Source organism: Pseudophryne corroboree, chromosome 2 (assembly GCF_028390025.1).
Source record: "Pseudophryne corroboree isolate aPseCor3 chromosome 2, aPseCor3.hap2, whole genome shotgun sequence".
NCBI lineage: Eukaryota > Metazoa > Chordata > Amphibia > Anura > Myobatrachidae > Pseudophryne > Pseudophryne corroboree.
In genome coordinates, this window is record NC_086445.1 from 515,856,926 (window position 1) to 515,878,726 (window position 21,801).

The following is a 21,801-nucleotide window of genomic DNA, read 5'->3' on the forward strand; positions in this document are numbered from 1 at the left end:
TCACTGGACCTTGCACAAAACTGTGGAACCTTAAAGTTGTGGTGAGAAGCCATGATGTCTACCTCCGGAAGACCACACTTTCGAACAAACTGTTGGAAGACCTCCTGAGTGACCACATCACCTGGAGAAATGTGGTTCTGCTTAGGAAATCCACCTCCAAAATTTTCCACTCCAGTATGAATACCGCCAAGAGTGATCGAACAAAAGCCTTTACCAAGGAAAAAATTTGGGCTGCCTCACAATTGCCTCCACGATCATGGTACCACCCTGATGATTTACATATGCCAACACTGTGACATTGTCTGACTAAATGCGTACCGGGCTGCCAGGACAGATTGGGCTCCCAAGAGAGACCGTAAAATGGCTAGGAACTTGAGCGCATTGATTGGAAGAGCTGCCTCCGACCGTGACCAAAGGCCTTGTAGATTTACTTTCACGGCACAAAAGAGGAGACTCATCTATGGCTACAATGATACAATACAGAGTGACCAAGGATCGTCCCTGGATCAGATGATCAGAAACCAGCCACCAATGGAGAGAATGACTAGTGCTGGCGGACAGAAAAAGAAGCTTAGATGAGAGTGACTCTGTGCAACCCATCCAATTCTGGACAATCTTCCATTGGAATTCCCATGAGTGGAACCAGGCATACTGAATGGTCTTGACAATAGAGAGCCTTGTGCCCAATAACTTAATGCACAGCAAGATTGATGGATGAGGCATCAACAGTACTGTTGTGACCAAGTTCTGGAGGGTCTGAGCATTGGACTCTGGCATGAATACTTGGCTGTAGAGAAGTGTCGAAGACCACACCAAGGAACAGTAGACAATGAGAAGGTATCAGATGAGACTTCTCGAAAATAGGATTTTGGTACTTACCAGGTAAATCCTTTTCTTTGAATCCATAGGGGGCACTGGAGTACTCTTGGGATATGGACGGCCTCCATAGGAACAGGGCACTGAATATTTAAATTTAGAACACTCCACCCCTCCATATCCCAGAGTACCTCAGTGTTTATTACTGAGCCGAACAGGAGCTATAGAGAGGTTGACAATGGAGTATTACATATAACATAACGGACAACAATGAAGTTGACACATAACGTTACTGACAACTAAACAGTTGACACCATAACCAGCACTTGATAATTTGAACCAGTTGGTGAGAGTGTGTTACCATAAGATCCCCTGAACTTACCACAAACCAGGTAAAACTGCTCTGGGTGGGCGTCCAGTGCCCCCTATGGATCCAAAGAAAAGGATTTACCTGGTAAGTACCAAAATCCTATTTTCTTTTTCATCCACTACGGGTCACTGGAGTACTCTTGGGACGTACCAAAGCTTCCCCCGTGGGCGGGAGAGCTGTTTGGCACCTGTAACACTAGGCAGCCAAAGCTAGATGCTGATGCCGCAAACGTATCAAACTTGTAAAAGCGCACAAACGTGTGCACTGAAGACCATGTAGCCGCACGGCAAAGCTGCGTCGTAGAAGCTCCACGACCAGCTGCCCATGAAGATCCCACAGAACGTGTGGAATGAGCTGTTACTGATGTAGGCGGCTGTAACCTAGCATGAAGGTAAGCCTGACGTATGGTCAGTTTTATCCATCTGGATAAGGTCTGCTTAGAAGTGGCCAACCCATCTTGGCAGCATCATAGAGAACAAACAACGTATCCGTCTTACAAACTGTAGACGTTCGGGATACATAAACGCGTAATGCGCGTACCACATCCAGAGTTCCAGAATGTGCTGTTAACACAGGAACTACTATTGGTTGATTGATGTGAAAAGATGACACTACCTTTAGTAAGAAAGCGGGATTCGTCCAAAGTTCCGCTCTGTCATCATGAAACACCAAATACGGTGGCTTGCATGACAAATCTGAAACACGCCTTGCCGAAGCTAAGGCTAGAAGAAAAATTGTTTTCCAAGTGAGAAACTTTATATCCACTTGCTGTAAGGGATTAAAATATGAAGACTGTAAGAAATCTAAAACCAGATTCAAGTCCCATGGCGCTGTAGGTGGAATGAATGGAGGCTGTACTCTGAGAACACCTTGCAGAAAAGTGTGTACCGACGGCAATAGAGCCAATCGTCTTTGAAAATAAATTGACAACGCAGATACCTGCACCTTTAGTGTAGATAAACGCAGTCCTCCATCTAACCCCGTCTGTAGAAATAACAAAAACCGGGATAACTTGAAAGATGATGTCGGAAACTTCCGAGCTTCACACCAACCTATATAGGCACGCCAAATTCTGTAATAATGAGCTGCCGTAACTGGCTTCCTAGCGCGTAACATGGTTGGTATAACCGATTCTGGAATGCCCTCACTTCTTAAAAGTGCGGTCTCAAAAGCCACCCCGTCAAACGCAGCCGCGCTAAATCGGGGTAAAGGAACAGACCCTGTTGTAACAAGTCCGGATGTAGTGGGAGCGGCCAAGGATTGTCTGCGAGTAGTCCGTGGAGATCAGAGAACCAAGCTCTCCGAGGCCAATGAGGTGCCACTAGTATGACAGACTCTCTTTTGATCCGTTTTAGCACCAGAGGGAGCAGCGGAAAAGGTGGAAACAGATACACTAGGCTGTACGGCCAAGCGATTGTGAGAGCATCCACCGCCACTGCCTTTGGATCTCTCGTTCTGGACACATACTGGAGCGTTTGGTGATTGTGGCGAGACGCCATCAGGTCCACTTGAGGGTAACCCCACCTCTGAACCAACATGTGAAACACTTCTGGATTTAATGCCCATTCTCCTGGATGAAAATCCCGACAGCTGAGATAATCCGCCTCCCAGTTGTCCACTCCCGGAATGAACACTGCCGACAATATCACCTAGTGGTATTCTGCCCAATTGAGGATTCGAGCTACTTCCCGCATTGCCATGCGGCTTCTCGTTCCTCCTTGTTTGTTGATGTATGCGACTGCCGTCGCGTTGTCTGACTGCACTTGGACAGTCTGACGGCGAAGCATGTGTACTGCTTGTCGTAGTGCATTGTAAATTGCGCGGAGTTCCAGGACATTTATAGACAGCAATCTTTCGTGATCCGCCCAGAGACCCTGGAGCTGACAATTTTGAACTACAGCTCCCCAACCTCTGAGAGTCGCGTCCGTCGTTAGAATTATCCAATTCCAGCCGCCGAACAGTTTCCCTGCGGTTAAATTGTGTACCTTGAGCCACCAGAGTAGAGACAACCTTGCCCTTGGCGACAACCTCACCCTGTGGTGAATCTGCAGATGCGAGCCCGACAACTGTGCGAGCACATCCAGTTGAAATGGACGTGAGTGAAATCTTATGAACTGAAGCGCTTCGAAAGCCGCCACCATTGTTCCTAAGAGGCGAATGCACAAATGTACCGAGACTGTGCGTGGCTTGAGCACTAATTGTACCAGATGGCGAATAATCTGTACTTTCTGTTGTGGTAGGTAAATTCTTTGATTGACCGTATCGAGCATCATACCTAGGAATTGAAGGATTTGAGACGGAATTAGATGTGATTTCTTGAAGTTGACAATCCAACCGTGGTGAACCAGTACATTGTACGTTAGCAGCGCATGTTGGAGAAGCATCTGTTGAGACGGGGCTTTGATGAGCAGATCGTCCAAGTACGGAACTATTGTCACTCCCAGGGATCTGAGATGAGCTATCATCACAGACATCACTTTGGTGAATACCCGAGGCGCTGACGAAAGGCCAAACGGTAGAGCCTGAAACTGGTAATGGTTCTGGCGTATTGCAAACCGCAAGAACCTCTGATGAGGTTGCCAAATCGGAATGTGTAAGTACGCATCCTTGAGATCTAGCGCAATCATGAATTCCTTTGGCTCTAAACCTGCAATTACTGAGCGCAGAGATTCCATCTTGAATCTGTAGTAAGTTACGTACCGATCGAGACCCTTTAAGTTCAATATTGGCCTGACTGAGCCATCCGGCTTCGGTACCACAAACAGACTGGAATAATAACCCTGACCCTGTTGGTGTACAGGGACCGGAATCAAAACTGCTGAATCCAGTAGGGACTGAATGGCAATTTGCAGAACCGCCCTCTTGTCGTCCGAGAGAGGTAGGCCTGTCTTGAAAAACCGCAGTGGCGGAAGACAGTCGAACTCTATTTTGTAACCTCTTAACACTAAATTGCGGATCCATCCATCCGCGGATGTCTGGAACCACGCCAAATGGAACGTCTGAAGGCGTGCTCCCACTATCGGAGAACCGAGATGGGCTGGTAGCCCGTCATGCCACTGGCTTGTCGGTGACCTTAGCGTCCTGACGACTTGTGTTGGTTTGTTGGAAACCACGTCCTCGACCCCGTCTACCAGGCGTGGCTGTTCCTCTGCCACGTCCGCGAAAGGACTGAGGTCTAAAGGATTTGAACGCAGGTCCAGAGTATCTCCGTCTTGGTACCGGTGGAGGCAATGGTAAGAAAACAGACTTTCCTCCCGTGGCCTCAGATATCCATTTGTCCAATTCAGGACCAAACAACTTCTCGCCACCGTAAGGTAACGCCTCTATACTTCTTTTGACCTCTGCCTCCGCTTGCCAAGAACGCAGCCAGACAGCTCGTCGTACTGTAACCAGTGACGATGAAATGCGAGAAGTGAGCTGACAGACGTCAGTAGAAGCTGTACAGAGATACTCCGCAGCCTCACACATTTGATCAGTGAGAAGTATAAGGTGTTCGTCATGTAGGGCAGACTTGAGTTCTGTTATCCATACTATGAGCGCCATAGTGACCCAGATGCCAACCAAGCCAGGTCTCAGCAGCACTCCTGCTGCTATATACATGGACTTTAGCATAGTTTCTATTTTGCGATCTGAAGGGTCTTTAAGCGTAGTAGCAGTTGGCACTGGTATGGTTAATTTATTTGTAAGTTTCGACACTGACGAATCAACCGTTGCTGGATTCTCCCATGAACATGTCACAGAGTCTGGAAACGGGTAACTAGACTTAAATCTGCGAGGTATAGAAAACCGTTTATCTGCATTCTGTCGTGTTTCTACTAACATCTTATTAAGAGACTCCGAAACAGGAAAACACATTGGAGTTCTCTGTCGTTTAGTAAATACGACTTCATCATTTGTCAGAGGCTCCTCAGTTTCTGTAAACTTCAGAGACTGACGCACCGCTCTGATGAGATTATCAATGCCTGAGCTGTTAAAATCCTCACTATCTGACTCCACTTCGCCCTCCTCACCCTCATCTTGTGCCGTGAGGTCTGGCATGGAATCGTCAGAATGCAACATAGCAGAAACTGGTAAATCATAAGACATATGAAATTTATCCCGTCTACCCAAATTGGATTTGGACCTTTCGCAAGGCTGAGACGCCTCCGGTAGTTCTGGCGGTCTCACCCTAGACTCAGATCTTGCCGCTTCCCGCTCTTGTCGAGCGGCGGTCAATTCTAATTGCAACCCAGCCAGTACATTGGCTAGCATTTCCCATGGAGGGTCTGGGGAGGAAACTGGCTTTAAAACCGGAGCAGAAATTGTATTCGTAACTGAATCCACAAAACATACTGTACATGTGGTAGATCCATCCGGTAACACACTGCTACAGACCTTGCAGTGATGCTTTTTAATTTTTGCTGGTGCCTTACTCATTATGGAGACAGACAATACAATACACAAAAAACAGACAATTGCACGACTCAGTAAAATAGTACTAAGGTGTCTCTCTATATATATATATATATATATATATATATCTGGCCAAGTGCAGTACACGTGGCCAGTACTATGAAATGTGATCCCAAATTCCCACTAACACCCCTGCGCCTCCGGTGGAGTAGAGATGTACTACTGGAACGTTCTGGAATCACAACAGGAAGACGCAGGAAGCATGGTTAAAATGGCTGCCATGCTTAAACTTATAGTCACAGTACAGGTTATAATCTTTTAAACTGATATATAACTGAAAATCCTGTGTAAATCATCCCTGCAGCCTAGCATACTGCTGTTGCTGCTGCTTGTCCCCCCTCGTGCCGCTGATTGTACCCCCTCGTGCAGCTGCTTGCAGCCTGTAATGCCCCCCCCCCCTCCCCTGTATGCTCCGTTGCGGAGGCAGTATGCGGGGCGGGCAGCGTTAGTGTGGGGCGGCCAGCGGGAGCCGGGAAGCGGGACGCGCTGGAAACAGACAGCGGGAGGTGGGGAGCGCGGTCCTTTGAAGCGCTCTGAGCAGCGGCGGCGGCCGGAGCAGCGGCGGCGGGCGGGCTGTATAGTGATCCAAGCGGCCAGTATGGTGCGCCAGCGTAGCTATTAAAGAAAACATTGTCCCCACACAGCGGGACAGCAGCGTGAGCTGACCGCCCTGACCAACATACCTGGACTCCTGTGGTGAGGCTCCAACGGGGCTTCTCTGTAAGCACCGGCCAGCCTTTCTGCAGGATGTCTGTCTGGCTGTGAGGGTGCTCTTTTATTGAGGACCGACACGCCAAAACTGCTTGTAGCAGTTTGCACTATCCCTGACCCTGGCCTTTTGGAAGGGGGAAAGGGATGTGTATGAAAAAAGAAAAAATATTAACAAAAAAAAATAATTGTGGACTAAGCCACAGAACCTGTTGCTACTTGAGCACAGAAAAAACACTGAGGTACTCTGGGATATGGAGGGGTGGAGTGTTCTAAATTTAAATATTCAGTGCCCTGTTCCTATGGAGGCCGTCCATATCCCAAGAGTACTCCAGTGACCCCTAGTGGATGAAAAAGAAATTAAGGATCCAGCCGTGATCCTGAAGTACCTGTACAGTACAATCCAGGTGCACATATGCAACTGTGAAGCTGAATAGGTCTTCACGAGCAGATCGTCCAAACAAGGTATAACTGCAATGCTTTAATTTCGCACCAGGCTCGCCATCACCGCCATGATCTTGGAGATAAAGCACAGGGCCATAGCTGTACAAAATGGCAAGGCCTGGAACGGATAGTGAGCCAATCTGAGTGTAAACTGGAGGAAAGAGTGATAAAAATTAAGATAATTTTTCTGCGCACTCCAGGAGCTGCAGCCTGCGACTGTGTAACTGGTGTGTCACCACACACACCGAATGAAAACTCCAAATAAACCAAAATGAACACAACCACAAACAGCACTCACTGTGAACAGAATTAAAAGTCACCATACATGATCAGGACCAATGTTCATACAATGTGAAGCAGTACTTGGATATATAAACCACTTTGACTGATGTAGTGATAACGGACTCCTCGTGATGACTCGAAGTCCTGATCCCACGTGGTTCAACCTCCCAATTCAGGAAAGGAATTAGAGAAACAGGAGCACAAATATTGTAGTGAAGTCTGAAAATAATAATTTTCCCTTATTCCGCCCCCGTGGTGAACCCGAATGGGTGTGTCCGTCACCCTATTATCTTTATGATACGGAGGATGCGTGCCCTACTCACAACTGAGAGGGGTCGATCTTTCCAAAAAAGGTTTCTTTTCTCAAATTCCGCTTCAGACAGGTGTTAATATCTCTTACAGGGCCACCACAGTGATGTGTGTCTGAGGTTGTGGTTCTAGAGCATACCCAACTTACTGCTAGTAGGGCTGTTTACATCCCATAAAGGTATCTTTACATCAATACTGAGAAAGTTGACAGATATTGGGCGTACCCAACTTACTACTTTCATGTGATGTCTTTCACATAAAGGTATCTTTTCACCGTCAATCTTCCTCTTTTTTATCTTCTCTCCTCACTTAAAATCCCAAAAGTTTTTATTTTTTGGGGGTAATGTGTTTATCAAGAGAGGGAAAAAGGAAGAAAGGGACGTCTGAATAACCAAAGTACTCCTCCAGAGCTTTTATTAAAAAAACACAACAAAATAAATATTAAAAAAAATATAAAAAATATACTAAAAAGCTATGTGTACTCTTAATCATGAATTTAGCACTGATGTAATAAAAAAATCCGTAACTTGTTGGGATTAGTTGTCCAGACTGTCCCCCTCAAGGTCGTAATCCCGGGTGCAAATTCAGAGGTCATGTACTTCCCAAAGCTTCCACAGCACTCTCCACCAACGAGTTTTAACAATTACGTCTTCCTCAGGGTGACCTGCCTGATGGACCGAAGTGACTCCATACGGAACCTGGGAAACAGGTTCAGCTTCTGAAAGTTGAGGATGGGATGGAAGGAACTGTCGGGCTTTGCACCAAGAAGAGATTTGAGTAAAAGCATGTTCCGTCCTAGAGAGGAGGGACTGGGATAATCACTCCTGCTCTCAGGAGGATACTGATGAAAGACTGGGGGGCGGTAGCCTTGCAGACGTCGACTGGCAGACTGGTTGAAAAAAAAAACCTGTACTTGTGGACGCTGCTGAAAGTATACTCTGGATACAATACTTGACACCCAGGAGTCGAACGTAGTCTCCAGGGGATCAGTACTAAATCCCGCTGGACGGGATCCCGGCGGTCGAAATACCGACGCCGGAATCCCGACCACACAATCCCGACAGGGGTGGCGAGCGGAACGCGGCCCCTTATGGGCTCGCTTCGCTCGCTACGTTCGGCACACTATTATATTCTCCCTCTATGGGTGTCATGGACACCCACGGAGGGAGAATATGTCGGGATTGTGCTGGTCGGGATTCCGGCGTCGGTATTTCGACCGCCGGGATCCCGTCCATCGGTATCTTGACCGTTTTCCGTCTCCAGCCAGACACCGACGAACTGCAGAAGCCGCCCTCCCAACTTGGAAGAGACCAGGTGGGGACTCGGACCGTCATGCAGAAGGTTTGTCGGTGGCAACCAGACCAAGTCTGTCAGCTCTTGGAATTGGTGTTCTTGGTCGAGAAGCCCTGAATTCTTGTGGAGGCTCGTCTTCTCGCTTTGCCCTGTGGTCGAAAGGAACGAAAGGAAGGCTGCTTGGCTTTTGGTGCCACAGAGGAGAGAAAAAAACATCTTAAAGGCTGCAACTGTAGCCACAATTTTATCCAATTCAGGACCGAAGAGAACATTTCTGGAAAAGGGAAGGACTCAAGGGCCTTCTTAGAATCATTATTGGCTCGCCAAGAGCAAAGCCATAAGGCTTGCCTAGCTGCCACGGAGGTAGCCCAGATCTTAGAGGCACAGGTGCCGGCATCAAGAGCCACCTCGTCCAAATACATGCTAGCCTCCCTGATGTTATCCACGATGGATAGCAAGTCTGAACGACGAGCCCCTGACCGAAGATGTTCGTCTAAGGAGTCTACCCAGCAGCCAATGGCTTTGGACACCCAAACCGAAGCAAAGGCTGGACAAATAGCTGCAACAGCGATGGTGAAAACTGACTTGAGGAATTGCTACAGTTTTTGGTCAGTGGGATCCTTGAACGACATCACTAGGGAGGGTGGTTGATTTTACCAACCGAGCAATATGAGCGTCCACTGGTGGAGTCATCTCCCACTTCTCCCTGTCCCCATCAAAATAGCGGGTAGAATGAGGTGATGCATCTGGATACCAAGAAGTTTTTGCTAGTGTGCAACCAAGCTTCCTGAAAGAGGTCGCCAAGTTAAGAAGAAGGTGGAAAAATCGATGGATCCTTCTTCTCCCTTTTAATCAGGGTCACCTCTGAAGTAGACTGCGAATCAGCATCTTTAATCTGTAAGAACGATCTAACTGCCTCAATCAGGTTCTCCACTCTGACCTGGGTCATGAGGTCCTCCGGTCCAGATGATGTATTGATGTCTGGGACTAAGCATCCTCCTCTGCGGAATCCTCTGACTGGGAGTCATCTGTCTCCCGTCTAGGGTTCTTGCACATGGCTGTAGAACCTAGGGCCTGTTGTAGAGAACTTGAATGTACGGACTAGGATAGGCCCTGTACCCAAGCTGTTCTAAAAGAGATTGCTATGGGTCAGATTGCTGTGGGGTGCCCTGAATAGGGAGCTGTAGCTGACCTTCAGGCACGCTGACAAGTGGCACATGAAGTCTAGAAGCCGCTAGCTGAGAAGCCAGCTCCTGCATGGCCAGGGACTGGGATACCACCCAGTATGGATCCTGTGGGGCCAACACCACCGAGCGACACCACCTGGGGCATATGCAGAGCAACGATCACAGAGGCCCATGTGATCCTGTGCTAAACAGGAAAACGTTTCCCTGCAGGCTAAACACATGTAGGCATGCAGCCCAGGAACAGTCCTTTCCTTTTGGGATACCTTGAAAGATACTTTTGAGGCCATTTGAATATCTGCTCAGACAGCATCAATACACACAACTGTAGTAAAAGAACTGTGTGGTTTATAAGGGCATGAGCACTGCACTAAAATACTATGAATAAAAGAATAAGTGGTCCAGGTACTGTAGCTGTGAGCCAAACACAGCACCAACTACTGTTAAAAGAAACAGCAGGCACACAGAACTATAACAAAGGCTATACTATACTATACTATACTATACTATAAAGCAATAGAGTGTAAAACCTAGAGACCAATAATAAGAATTTACTTACCGATAATTCTATTTCTCGTAGTCCGTAGTGGATGCTGGGGACTCCGTAAGGACCATGGGGAATAGCGGCTCCGCAGGAGACAGGGCACAAAAGTAAAAGCTTTAGGATCAGGTGGTGTGCACTGGCTCCTCCCCCTATGACCCTCCTCCAAGCCTCAGTTAGGATACTGTGCCCGGACGAGCGTACACAATAAGGAAGGATTTTGAATCCCGGGTAAGACTCATACCAGCCACACCAATCACACTGTACAACCTGTGATCTGAACCCAGTTAACAGCATGATAACAGCGGAGCCTCTGAAAAGATGGCTCACAACAATAATAACCCGATTTTTGTAACAATAACTATGTACAAGTATTGCAGACAATCCGCACTTGGGATGGGCGCCCAGCATCCACTACGGACTACGAGAAATAGAATTATCGGTAAGTAAATTCTTATTTTCTCTGACGTCCTAAGTGGATGCTGGGGACTCCATAAGGACCATGGGGATTATACCAAAGCTCCCAAACGGGCGGGAGAGTGCGGATGACTCTGCAGCACCGAATGAGAGAACTCCAGGTCCTCCTCAGCCAGGGTATCAAATTTGTAGAATTTTGCAAACGTGTTTGCCCCTGACCAAGTAGCAGCTCGGCAAAGTTGTAAAGCCGAGACCCCTCGGGCAGCCACCCAAGATGAGCCCACCTTTCTTGTGGAATAGGCATTTACATATTTTGGCTGTGGCAGGCCTGCCACAGAATGTGCAAGCTGAATTGTACTACACATCCAACTAGCAATCGTCTGCTTAGAAGCAAGAGCACCCAGTTTGTTGGGTGCATACAGGATAACAGCAAGTCAGTTTTCCTGACTCCAGCCGTCCTGGAAACCTATATTTTCAGGGCCCTGACAACATCTAGCAACTTGGAGTCCTCCAAGTCCCTAGTAGCCGCAGGTACCACAATAAGCTGGTTCAGTTGAAACGCTGACACCACCTTAGGGAGAAACTGGGGACGAGTCCGCAGCTCTGCCCTGTCCGAATGGACAATCAGATATGGGCTTTTGTGAGACAAAGCCGCCAATTCTGACACTCGCCTGGCCGAGGCCAGGGCCAACAGCATGGTCACTTTCCATGTGAGATATTTCAAATCCACAGATTTGAGCGGTTTAAACCAATGTGATTTGAGGAATCCCAGAACTACGTTGAGATCCCACAGTGCCACTGGAGGCACAAAAGGGGGTTGTATATGCAGTACTCCCTTGACAAACTTCTGGACTTCAGGAACTGAAGCCAATTCTTTCTGGAAGAAAATCGACAGGGCCGAAATTTGAACCTTAATGGACCCCAATTTGAGGCCCATAGACACTCCTGTTTGTAGGAAATGCAGGAATCGACCGAGTTAAAATTCCTCCGTGGGGGCCTTCTTGGCCTCACACCATGCAACATATTTTCGCCAAATGCGGTGATAATGTTGTGCGGTCACCTCCTTCCTGGCTCTGACCAGGGTAGGGATGACCTCTTCCGGAATGCCTTTTTCCCTTAGGATCCGGCGTTCAACCGCCATGCCGTCAAACGCAGCCGCGGTAAGTCTTGGAACAGACATGATCCTTGCTGAAGCAAGTCCCTTCTTAGTATCTCTTGAAGTTCCGGGTACCAAGTCCTTCTTGGCCAATCCGGAGCCACGAGTATAGTTCTTACTCCTCTCCGTCTTATAATTCTCAGTACCTTGGGTATGAGAGGCAGAGGAGGGAACACATACACCGACTGGTACACCCACGGTGTTACCAGAGCGTCCCAGCTATTGCCTGAGGGTCTCTTGACCTGGCGCAATACCTGTCCAGTTTTTTGTTCAGACGGGACGCCATCATGTCCACCTTTGGTCTTTCCCAACGGTTCACAATCATGTGGAAGACTTCCAGATGAAGTCCCCACTCTCCCGGGTGGAGGTCGTGCCTGCTGAGGAAGTCTGCTTCCCAGTTGTCCACTCCCGGAATGAACACCGCTGACAGTGTTATCACATGATTTTTCGCCCCGCGAAGAATCCTTACTGCCATTTCCCTCCTGCTTCTTGTGCCGCCCTGTCTGTTTACGTGGGCGACTGCCGTGATGTTGTCCGACTGGATCAGCACCGGTTGACTTTGAAGCAGAGGTCTTCCTAGGCTCAGAGCATTGTAAATTGCCCTTAGCTCCAGTATATTTATGTGGAGAGAAGTCTCCAGACTTGACCACACTCCTTGGAAATTTCTTCCCTGTGTGACTGCTCCCCAGCCTCTCAGGCTGGCATCCGTGGTCACCAGGACCCAGTCCTGAATGCCGAATCTGCTGCCCTCTAGTAGATGAGCACTCTGCAGCCACCACAGAAGAGACACCCTTGTCCTTGGAGACAGGATTATCCGCTGATGCATCTGAAGATGCGATCCGGACCATTCGTCCAGCAGATCCCACTGAAAAATTCTTGCGTGAAATCTGCCGAATGGAATCGCTTTGTAAGAAGCCACCATTTTTCCCAGGACTCTTGTGCATTGATGCACTGACACTTGGCCTGGTTTTAGGAGGTTTCTGACTAGCTCGGATAACTCCCTGGCTTTCTCCTCCGGGAGAAACACCTTTTTCTGGACTGTGTCCAGAATCATCCCTAGGAACAGCAGACGTGTCGTCGGAATCAGCTGCGATTTTGGAATATTAAGAATCCACCCGTGCTGTCGTAGAACTACTTGAGATAGTGCTACTCTGACCTCCAACTGTTCTCTGGACCTTGCCCTTATCAGGAGATCGTCCAAGTAAGGGATAATTAAGACGCCTTTTCTTTGAAGAAGAATCATCATTTCGGCCATTACCTTGGTAAAGACCCGGGGTGCCGTGGACAATCCAAACGGCAGCGTCTGAAACTGATAGTGACAGTTCTGTACCACGAACCTGAGGTACCCCTGGTGAGAAGGGCAAATTGGGACATGGAGGTAAGCATCCTTGATGTCCAGGGACACCATATAGTCCCCTTCTTCCTGGTTCGCTATCACTGCTCTGAGTGACTCCATCTTGATTTGAACCTTTGTATGTAAGTGTTCAAAGATTTCAGATTTAGAATAGGTCTCACAGAGCCGTCTGGCTTCAGTACCACAAATAGTGTGGAATAATACCCCTTTCCTTGTCGTAGGAGGGGTACTTTGATTATCACCTGCTGGGAATACAGCTTGTGAATTGTTTTCAATACTGCCTCCCTGTCGGAGGGAGACGTTGGTAAAGCAGACTTCAGGAACCTGCGAGGGGGAGACGTCTCGAATTTCCAATCTGTACCCCTGGGATACTACTTGTAGGATCCAGGGGTCCACTTGCGAGTGAGCCCACTGCGTGCTGAAACTCTTGAGACGACCCCCCACCGCACCTGAGTCCGCTTGTACGGCCCCAGCGTCATGCTGAGGACTTGGCAGAAGCGGTGGAGGGCTTCTGTTCCTGGGAAGGGGCTGCCTGCTGCAGTCTTCTTCCCTTTCCTCTACCCCTGGGCAGATATGACTGGCCTTTTGCCCGCTTGCCCTTATGGGGACGAAAGGACTGAGGCTGAAAAGACAGTGTCTTTTTCTGCTGAGATGTGACTTGGGGTAAAAAAGGTGAATTTTCCAGCTGTTGCCGTGGCCACCAGGTCCGATGGACCGACCCCAAATAACTCCTCCCCTTTATACGGCAATACTTCCATATGCCGTTTGGAATCTGCATCACCTGACCACTGTCGTGTCCATAAACATCTTCTGGCAGACATGGACATCGCACTTACTCTTGATGCCAGAGTGCAAATATCCCTCTGTGCATCTCGCATATATAGAAATGCATCCTTTAAATGCTCTATAGTCAATAAAATACTGTCCCTATCAAGGGTATCAATATTTTCAGTCAGGGAATCCGACCAAGCCACCCCAGCGCTGCACATCCAGGCTGAGGCGATCGCTGGTCGCAGTATAACACCAGTATGTGTGTATATACTTTTTTGGATATTTTCCAGCCTCCTATCAGCTGGCTCCTTGAGGGCGGCCGTATCTGGAGACGGTAACGCCACTTGTTTTGATAAGCGTGTGAGCGCCTTATCCACCCCTAGGGGGTGTTTCCCAACGCGCCCTAACTTCTGGAGGGAAAGGGTATAACGCCAATAATTTTCTATCGGGGGAAACCCACGCATCATCACACACTTCATTTAATTTATCTGATTCAGGAAAAACTACAGGTAGTTTTTTCACACCCCACATAATACCCTTTTTTGTGGTACTTGTAGTATCAGAAATATGTAACACCTCCTTCATTGCCCTTAACATGTAACGTGTGGCCCTAATGGAAAATACGTTTGTTTCTTCACCGTCGACACTGGAGTCAGTGTCCGTGTCTGTGTCGACCGACTGAGGTAATGAGCGTTTTAAAGCCCCTGACGGTGTTTGAGACGCCTGGACAGGTACTAATTGGTTTGCCGGCCGTCTCATGTCGTCAACCGACCTTGCAGCGTGTTGACATTATCACGTAATTCCCTAAATAAGCCATCCATTCCGGTGTCGACTCCCTAGAGAGTGACATCACCATTACAGGCAATTGCTCCGCCTCCTCACCAACATCGTCCTCATACATGTCGACACACACGTACCGACACACAGCACACACACAGGGAATGCTCTGATAGAGGACAGGACCCCACTAGCCCTTTGGGGAGACAGAGGGAGAGTTTGCCAGCACACACCAAAACGCTATAATTATACAGGGACAACCTTATATAAGTGTTTTCCCTTATAGCATCTTAATATATAATAATATCGCCACATAAAATGCCCCCCCTCTCTGTTTTAACCCTGTTTCTGTAGTGCAGTGCAGGGGAGAGCCTGGGAGCCTTCCTAGCAGCAGAGCTGTGTAGGAAAATGGCGCTGTGTGCTGAGGAGAATAGGCCCCGCCCCCTTTTCGGCGGGCTTCTTCTCCCGTTTTTCTGACAACCTGGCAGGGGTTAAATACATCCATATAGCCCCAGAGGCTATATGTGATGTATTTTTAGCCAGAATAGGTACTTTCATTGCTGCCCAGGGCGCTCCCCCCAGCGCCCTGCACCCTCAGTGACCGTTGGTGTGAAGTGTGCTGAGAGCAATGGCGCACAGCTGCAGTGCTGTGCGCTACCTCATGAAGACTGAGAAGTCTTCAGCCGCCGGTTTCTGGACCTCTTCTCTCTTCGGCATCTGCAAGGGGGTCGGCGGCGCGGCTCCGGTGACCCATCCAGGCTGTACCTGTGATCGTCCCTCTGGAGCTAGTGTCCAGTAGCCTAAGAAGCCAATCCATCCTGCACGCAGGTGAGTTCACTTCTTCTCCCCTAAGTCCCTCGTTGCAGTGAGCCTGTTGCCAGCAGGACTCCCTGAAAATAAAAAACCTAACAAAACTTTTACTCTAAGCAGCTCTTTAGGAGAGCCACCTAGATTGCACCCTTCTCGGCCGGGCACAAAAACCTAACTGAGGCTTGGAGGAGGGTCATAGGGGGAGGAGCCAGTGCACACCACCTGATCCTAAAGCTTTTACTTTTGTGCCCTGTCTCCTGCGGAGCCGCTATTCCCCATGGTCCTTACGGAGTCCCCAGCATCCACTTAGGACGTCAGAGAAAAATGTAAGATACTCTTAACACAATAAGATCAGTAAAACTAAGCAGTTAAACTAACAATACCAGCAACAGTCGGTAAGAAAAAAGTGACCAAAGTGGGAGGAGAGAGGAGCGGGGAACCCAGGTCAGGATTAAGCCACGGGAGTGGGGGTGGAGCTACAGGGAAAGAACCACACCCGCTTGGAACCCCAGGGACCTGCACAGAAAGATCCCTGTCTGCAGCCTTTAAAGTATGTCCCTGATGTTCTATCAGTGGCTCAGAGAGAACTAAGCAATGCTGCCAGGGCCACCGGTCCAGTGTGCCCCAGCCTTGATGACAGAGAAAGAGCCAGCTAGCGAGATAGTATAAAGAAGATAGTGACTACAGGAGAGAGAGACCAAAAAATAAGAATTTACTTACCGATAATTCTATTTCTCGTAGTCCGTAGTGGATGCTGGGGACTCCGTCAGGACCATGGGGTTTAGCGGCTCCGCAGGAGACAGGGCACAATAATAAAAGCTTTAGGATCAGGTGGTGTGCACTGGCTCCTCCCCCTATGACCCTCCTCCAAGCCTCAGTTAGGATACTGTGCCCGGACGAGCGTGCATAATAAGGAAGGATATTGAATCCCGGGTAAGACTCATACCAGCCACACCAATCACACCGTACAACCTGTGATCTGAACCCAGTTAACAGTATGATAACAACGAAGGAGCCTCTGAAAAGATGGCTCACAACAAGAATAACCCGATTTTTGTAACAATAACTATGTACAAGTATTGCAGACAATCCGCACTTGGGATGGGCGCCCAGCATCCACTACGGACTACGAGAAATAGAATTATCGGTAAGTAAATTCTTATTTTCTCTAACGTCCTAAGTGGATGCTGGGGACTCCGTCAGGACCATGGGGATTATACCAAAGCTCCCAAACGGGCGGGAGAGTGCGGATGACTCTGCAGCACCGAATGAGAGAACTCCAGGTCCTCCTCAGTCAGGGTGTGCCCCTGACCAAGTAGCAGCTCGGCAAAGTTGTAAAGCCGAGACCCCTCGGGCAGCCGCCCAAGATGAGCCCACTTCCTTGTGGAATGGGCTTTTACTGATTTTGGCTGTGGCAAGCCTGCCACAGAATGTGCAAGCTGAATTGTACTACAAATCCAGCGAGCAATCGTCTGCTTAGAAGCAGGAACACCCATCTTGTTGGGTGCATACAGGCTAAACAGCGAGTCAGATTTTCTGACTCCAGTCGTCCTGGAAACATATATTTTCAGGGCCCTGACAACGTCAAGTAACTTGGAGTCCTCCAAGTCCCTAGTAGCCGCAGGTACCACAATAGGTTGGTTCATGTGAAAAACAGAAAACACCTTAAGGAGAAATTGAGGACGAGTCCTCAATTCTGCCCTGTCAGAATGAAAAGTTAAGTAAGGGCTTTTATATGATAAAGCCGCCCATTCTGACACACGCCTGGCTGAAGCCAGGGCTAATAGAATCTTCACCTTCCATGTGAAATATTTTAATTCCACAGTGGTGAGTGGATCAAACCAATGTGACTTTAGGAAACTCAAAACAACATTGAGATCCCAAGGTGCCACTGGGGGCACAAAAGGAGGCTGTATATGCAGTACCCCTTTTACAAACGTCTGAACTTCAGGCACTGAAGCCAGTTCTTTCTGGAAGAAATTCGACAGGGTCGAAATTTGAACCTTAATGGACCCTAATTTTAGGCCCATAGACAGTCCTGTTTTCAGGAAATGTAGGAACGACCCAGTTGGAATTCCTCTGTAGGGACCTTCTTGGCCTCACACCACGCAACATATTTTCGCCAAATGCGGTGAAAATGTTTTGCGGTTACATCCTTTCTGGCTTCGACCAGGGTAGGGATGACTTCATCTGGAATGCCCTTTCAGGATCCGGCGTTCAACTGCCATGCCGTCAAACGCAGCCGCGGTAAGTCTTGGAACAGACAAGGCCCCTGCTGGAGCAGGTCCTTTCTTAAAGGTAGAGGCCACGGTTCTTCCGTGAGCATCTCTTGAAGTTCCGGGTACCAAGTCCTTCTTGACCCATCCGAAACCACGAGTATCGTTCTTACTCATCTCCTTCTTATGATTCTCAGTACTTTTGGTATGAGATGCATAGGAGGGAACACATACCCTGACTGGTACACCCACAGTGTTACCAGAGCGTCCACCACTATTGCCTGAGGGTCCCTTGACCTGGCGCAATATTTGTCTAGTTTTTTGTTCAGGCGGGACGCCAACATGTCCACCTTTGGTTTTTCCCAACGGTTTACAATCATGTGGAAGACTTCCCGCTGAAGTCCCCACTCTCCCGGGTGGAGGTTATGCCTGCTGAGGAAATCTGCTTCCCAGTTTTCCACTCCCGGAATTAACACTGCTGAGAGTGTTATCACATGATTTTTCGCCCAGCGAAGAATCCTTGCAGTTTCTGCCATTTCCCTCCTGCTTCATGTGCCGCCCTGTCTGTTTACGTGGGCGACTGCCGTGATGTTGTCCCACTGGATCAATACCGGCTGACCTTGAAGCAGAGGTCTTGCTAAGCTTAGAGCCTTGTAAATTGCCCTTAGCTCCAGTATATTTATGTGGAGAGAAGTCTCCAGACTTGATCACACTCCCTGGAAATTTTTTCCTTGTGTGACTGCTCCCCAGCCACTCAGGCTGGCATCCGTGGTCACCAGGACCCAGTCCTGAATGTCGAATCTGCGGCCCTTTCATAGATGAGCACTCTGCAGCCACCGCAGAAGAAAACACCCTTGTCCTTGGAGACAGGGTTATCCGCTGATGCATCTGAAGATGCGATCCGGACCATTTTCCCAGCAGATTCCACTGAAAAGTTCTTGCGTGAAATCTACCGAATGGGATCGCTTTGTACGAAACCACCATTTTTCACAGGACCCTTGTGCAATGATGCACTGATACTTTTCCTGGTTTTAGGAGGTTCCTGACTAGCTCGGATAACTCCCTGGCCTTCTTCTCCGGGAGAAAACATCCTTTTCTGGACTGTGTCCAGAATCATTCCTAGGAACATTAGACGTGTCGTCGGAAAAAGCTGCGATTTTGGAATATTTAGAATCCACTCGTGCTGTCGTAGAACTACTTGAGATAGTGCTACTCCGACCGCCAACTGTTCTCTGGACCTTGCCCTTATCAGGAAAGCGTCCATATTTCTTTTAGGAAGAATCATCATTTCGGCCATTACCATGGTAAAGACCCGGGGTGCCGTGGACAATCCAAACGGCAGCGTCTGAACTGATAGTGACAGTTCTGTACCACGATCCTGAGATACCCTTGGTGAGAAGGGCAAAATTTGGACATGTAGGTAAGCGTCCCTGATATCCAGTGACACCATATCGTCCTGGTTCGCTATCACTGCTCTGAGTGACTCCATCTTGATTTGAACCCTTGTATGTAATTGTTCAAATCTTTTAGATCTCACCGAGCCGTTTGGCTTCAGTACCACAATATAGTGTGGAATAATACCCCTTCCCTTGTTGTAGGAGGGGTACTTTGATTATCACCTGCTGGGAATACAGCCTGTGAATTTTTTTCCCAATACTGCCTCCCTGTCGGAGGGAGACGTTGGTAAAGCAGACTACAGGAACTTGTGAGGGGAAGACGTCTCGAATTTCCAATGTACACCTGGGATACTACGTGTAGGATCCAGGAGTCCACTTGCGAGTGAGCCCACTGCGTGCTGAAACTCTTGAGATGACCCCCCACCGCACCTGAGTCCGCTTGTATGGCCCCAGCGTCATGCTGCGGACTTGGCAGAAGCTGTGGAGGACTTCTGTTCCTGGGAATGGGCTGCCTGCTGCAGTCTTCTTCCCTTTCCTCTAACCCTGGGCAGATATGACTGGCCTTTTGCCCGCCTGCCTTTATGGGTACGAAAGTACTGAGACTGAAAAGACTGTGTCCTTTTTTGCTGAGATGTGACTTGGGGTAACAAAAGTGGATTTTCCAGCTGTTGCCATGGCCACCAGGTCCGATGGACCGCCCCTTTATACGGCAATACTTCCATGTGCCGTCTGGAATCTGCATCACCTGACCACTGTCATGTCTATAAACATCGTCTGGCAGATATGGACATCACATCTACTCTTGATGCCAGAATGCGCATCTCGCATATATAGAAATGCATCCTTAAAATGCTCTATAGTCAATAAAATATTGTTCCTGTCAAGGGTATCAATATTTTCAGTCAGGAAATCCGACCAAGCCCCCCCAGCGCTGCACATCCAGGCTGAGGCGATTGCTGGTCGTAGTATAACACCAGTATGTGTGTATATACTTTTTAGGATATTTTTCAGCTTCCTATCAGCTGGCTCTTTGAGGGCGGCCGTATCTGGAGACGGTAACGCCACTTGTTTTTATAAGCGTGTGAGCGCCTTATCCACTCTAAGGTGTGTTTCCCAACTCGCCCTCACTTCTGGCGGGAAAGGGTATACCTCCAATAATTTTCTATCGGAGGAAACCCACGTATCATCACACACTTTAATTTATCTGATTCAGGAAAAAACTACAAGTAGATTATTCCCACCCTACATAATACCCTTATTTGTGGTACTTGTAGTATCAGAAATATGTAACACCTCCTTCATTGCCCTTAACATGTAACGTGTGGCCCTAAAGGAAAATACGTTTGTTTCTTCACCGTCGACACTGAAGTCAGTGTCCGTGTCTGTGTCTGTGTCGACCAACTGAGGTAAATGGGCGTTTTTACAAGCCCCTGACGGTGTCTGAGACGCCTGGACAGGTACTAATTTGTTTGCCGGCCGTCTCATGTCGTCAACCGACCTTGCATCGTGTTGACATTATCACGTAATTCCTAAATAAGCCATCCATTCCGGTGTCGACTCCCTAGAGAGTGACATCACCAATACAGGCAATTTGCTCCGCCTCCTCACCAACATCGTCCTCCTACATGTCGACACACACGTACCGACACACAGCACACACACAGGGAATGCTCTAATAGAGGACAGGACCCCACTAGCCCTTTGGGGAGACAGAGGGAGAGTTTGCCAGCACACACCAAAAACGCTATAATTTATACAGGGACAACCCCTTATACAAGTGTTTTCCCTTATAGCATTTTCACATATGTAATCATATCGCCAAATAAGTGCCCCCCCTCTCTGTTTTAACCCTGTTTCTGTAGTGCAGTGCAGGGGAGAGCCTGGGAGCCTTCCTCACAGCAGAGCTGAGCAGGAAAATGGCGCCGTGTGCTGAGGAGAATAGGCCCCGCCCCCTAAAACGGCGGGCTCTTCTCCCGGAGTTTGTGAGATCTGGCAGGGGTTAAATACATCCATATAGCCTCAAGGGCTATATGTGATGTATTTTAGCCATAAAAAAGGTATAATACATTGCTGCCCAGGGCGCCCCCCCCCAGCGCCCTGCACCCTCAGTGACCGCTGGTATGAAGTGTGCTGACAACAATGGCGCACAGCTGCAGTGCTGTGCGCTACCTTATGAAGACTGAAAGTCTTCTGCCGCCTGTTTCTGGACCTCTGGACCTCTTCAACTTCGGCATCTGCAAGGGGGGTCGGCGGCACGGCTCCGGGACGAACCCCAGGGTGAGACCTGTGTTCCGACTCCCTCTGGAGCTAATGGTGTCCAGTAGCCTAAGAAGCAAATCCATCCTGCACGCAGGTGAGTTTACTTCTCTCCCCTAAGTCCCTCGTAGCAGTGAGCCTGTTGCCAGCAGGACTCACTGAAAATAAAAAACCTAACTTAAACTTTTATTCTAAGCAGCTCAGGAGAGCCACCTAGATTGCACCCTTCTCGGCCGGGCACAAAGATC

General features: G+C 48.6%; 1 protein-coding gene across 18 annotated transcripts in view; it reads right to left on the bottom strand.

Annotated features, from left to right (window-relative positions):
• The window catches only part of MACF1 (microtubule actin crosslinking factor 1), a 564,002-nt gene that overhangs the window by 362,038 nt on the left and 180,163 nt on the right, over window positions 1-21,801 (bottom strand). The gene's annotated exons all lie outside the window — the stretch shown is intronic.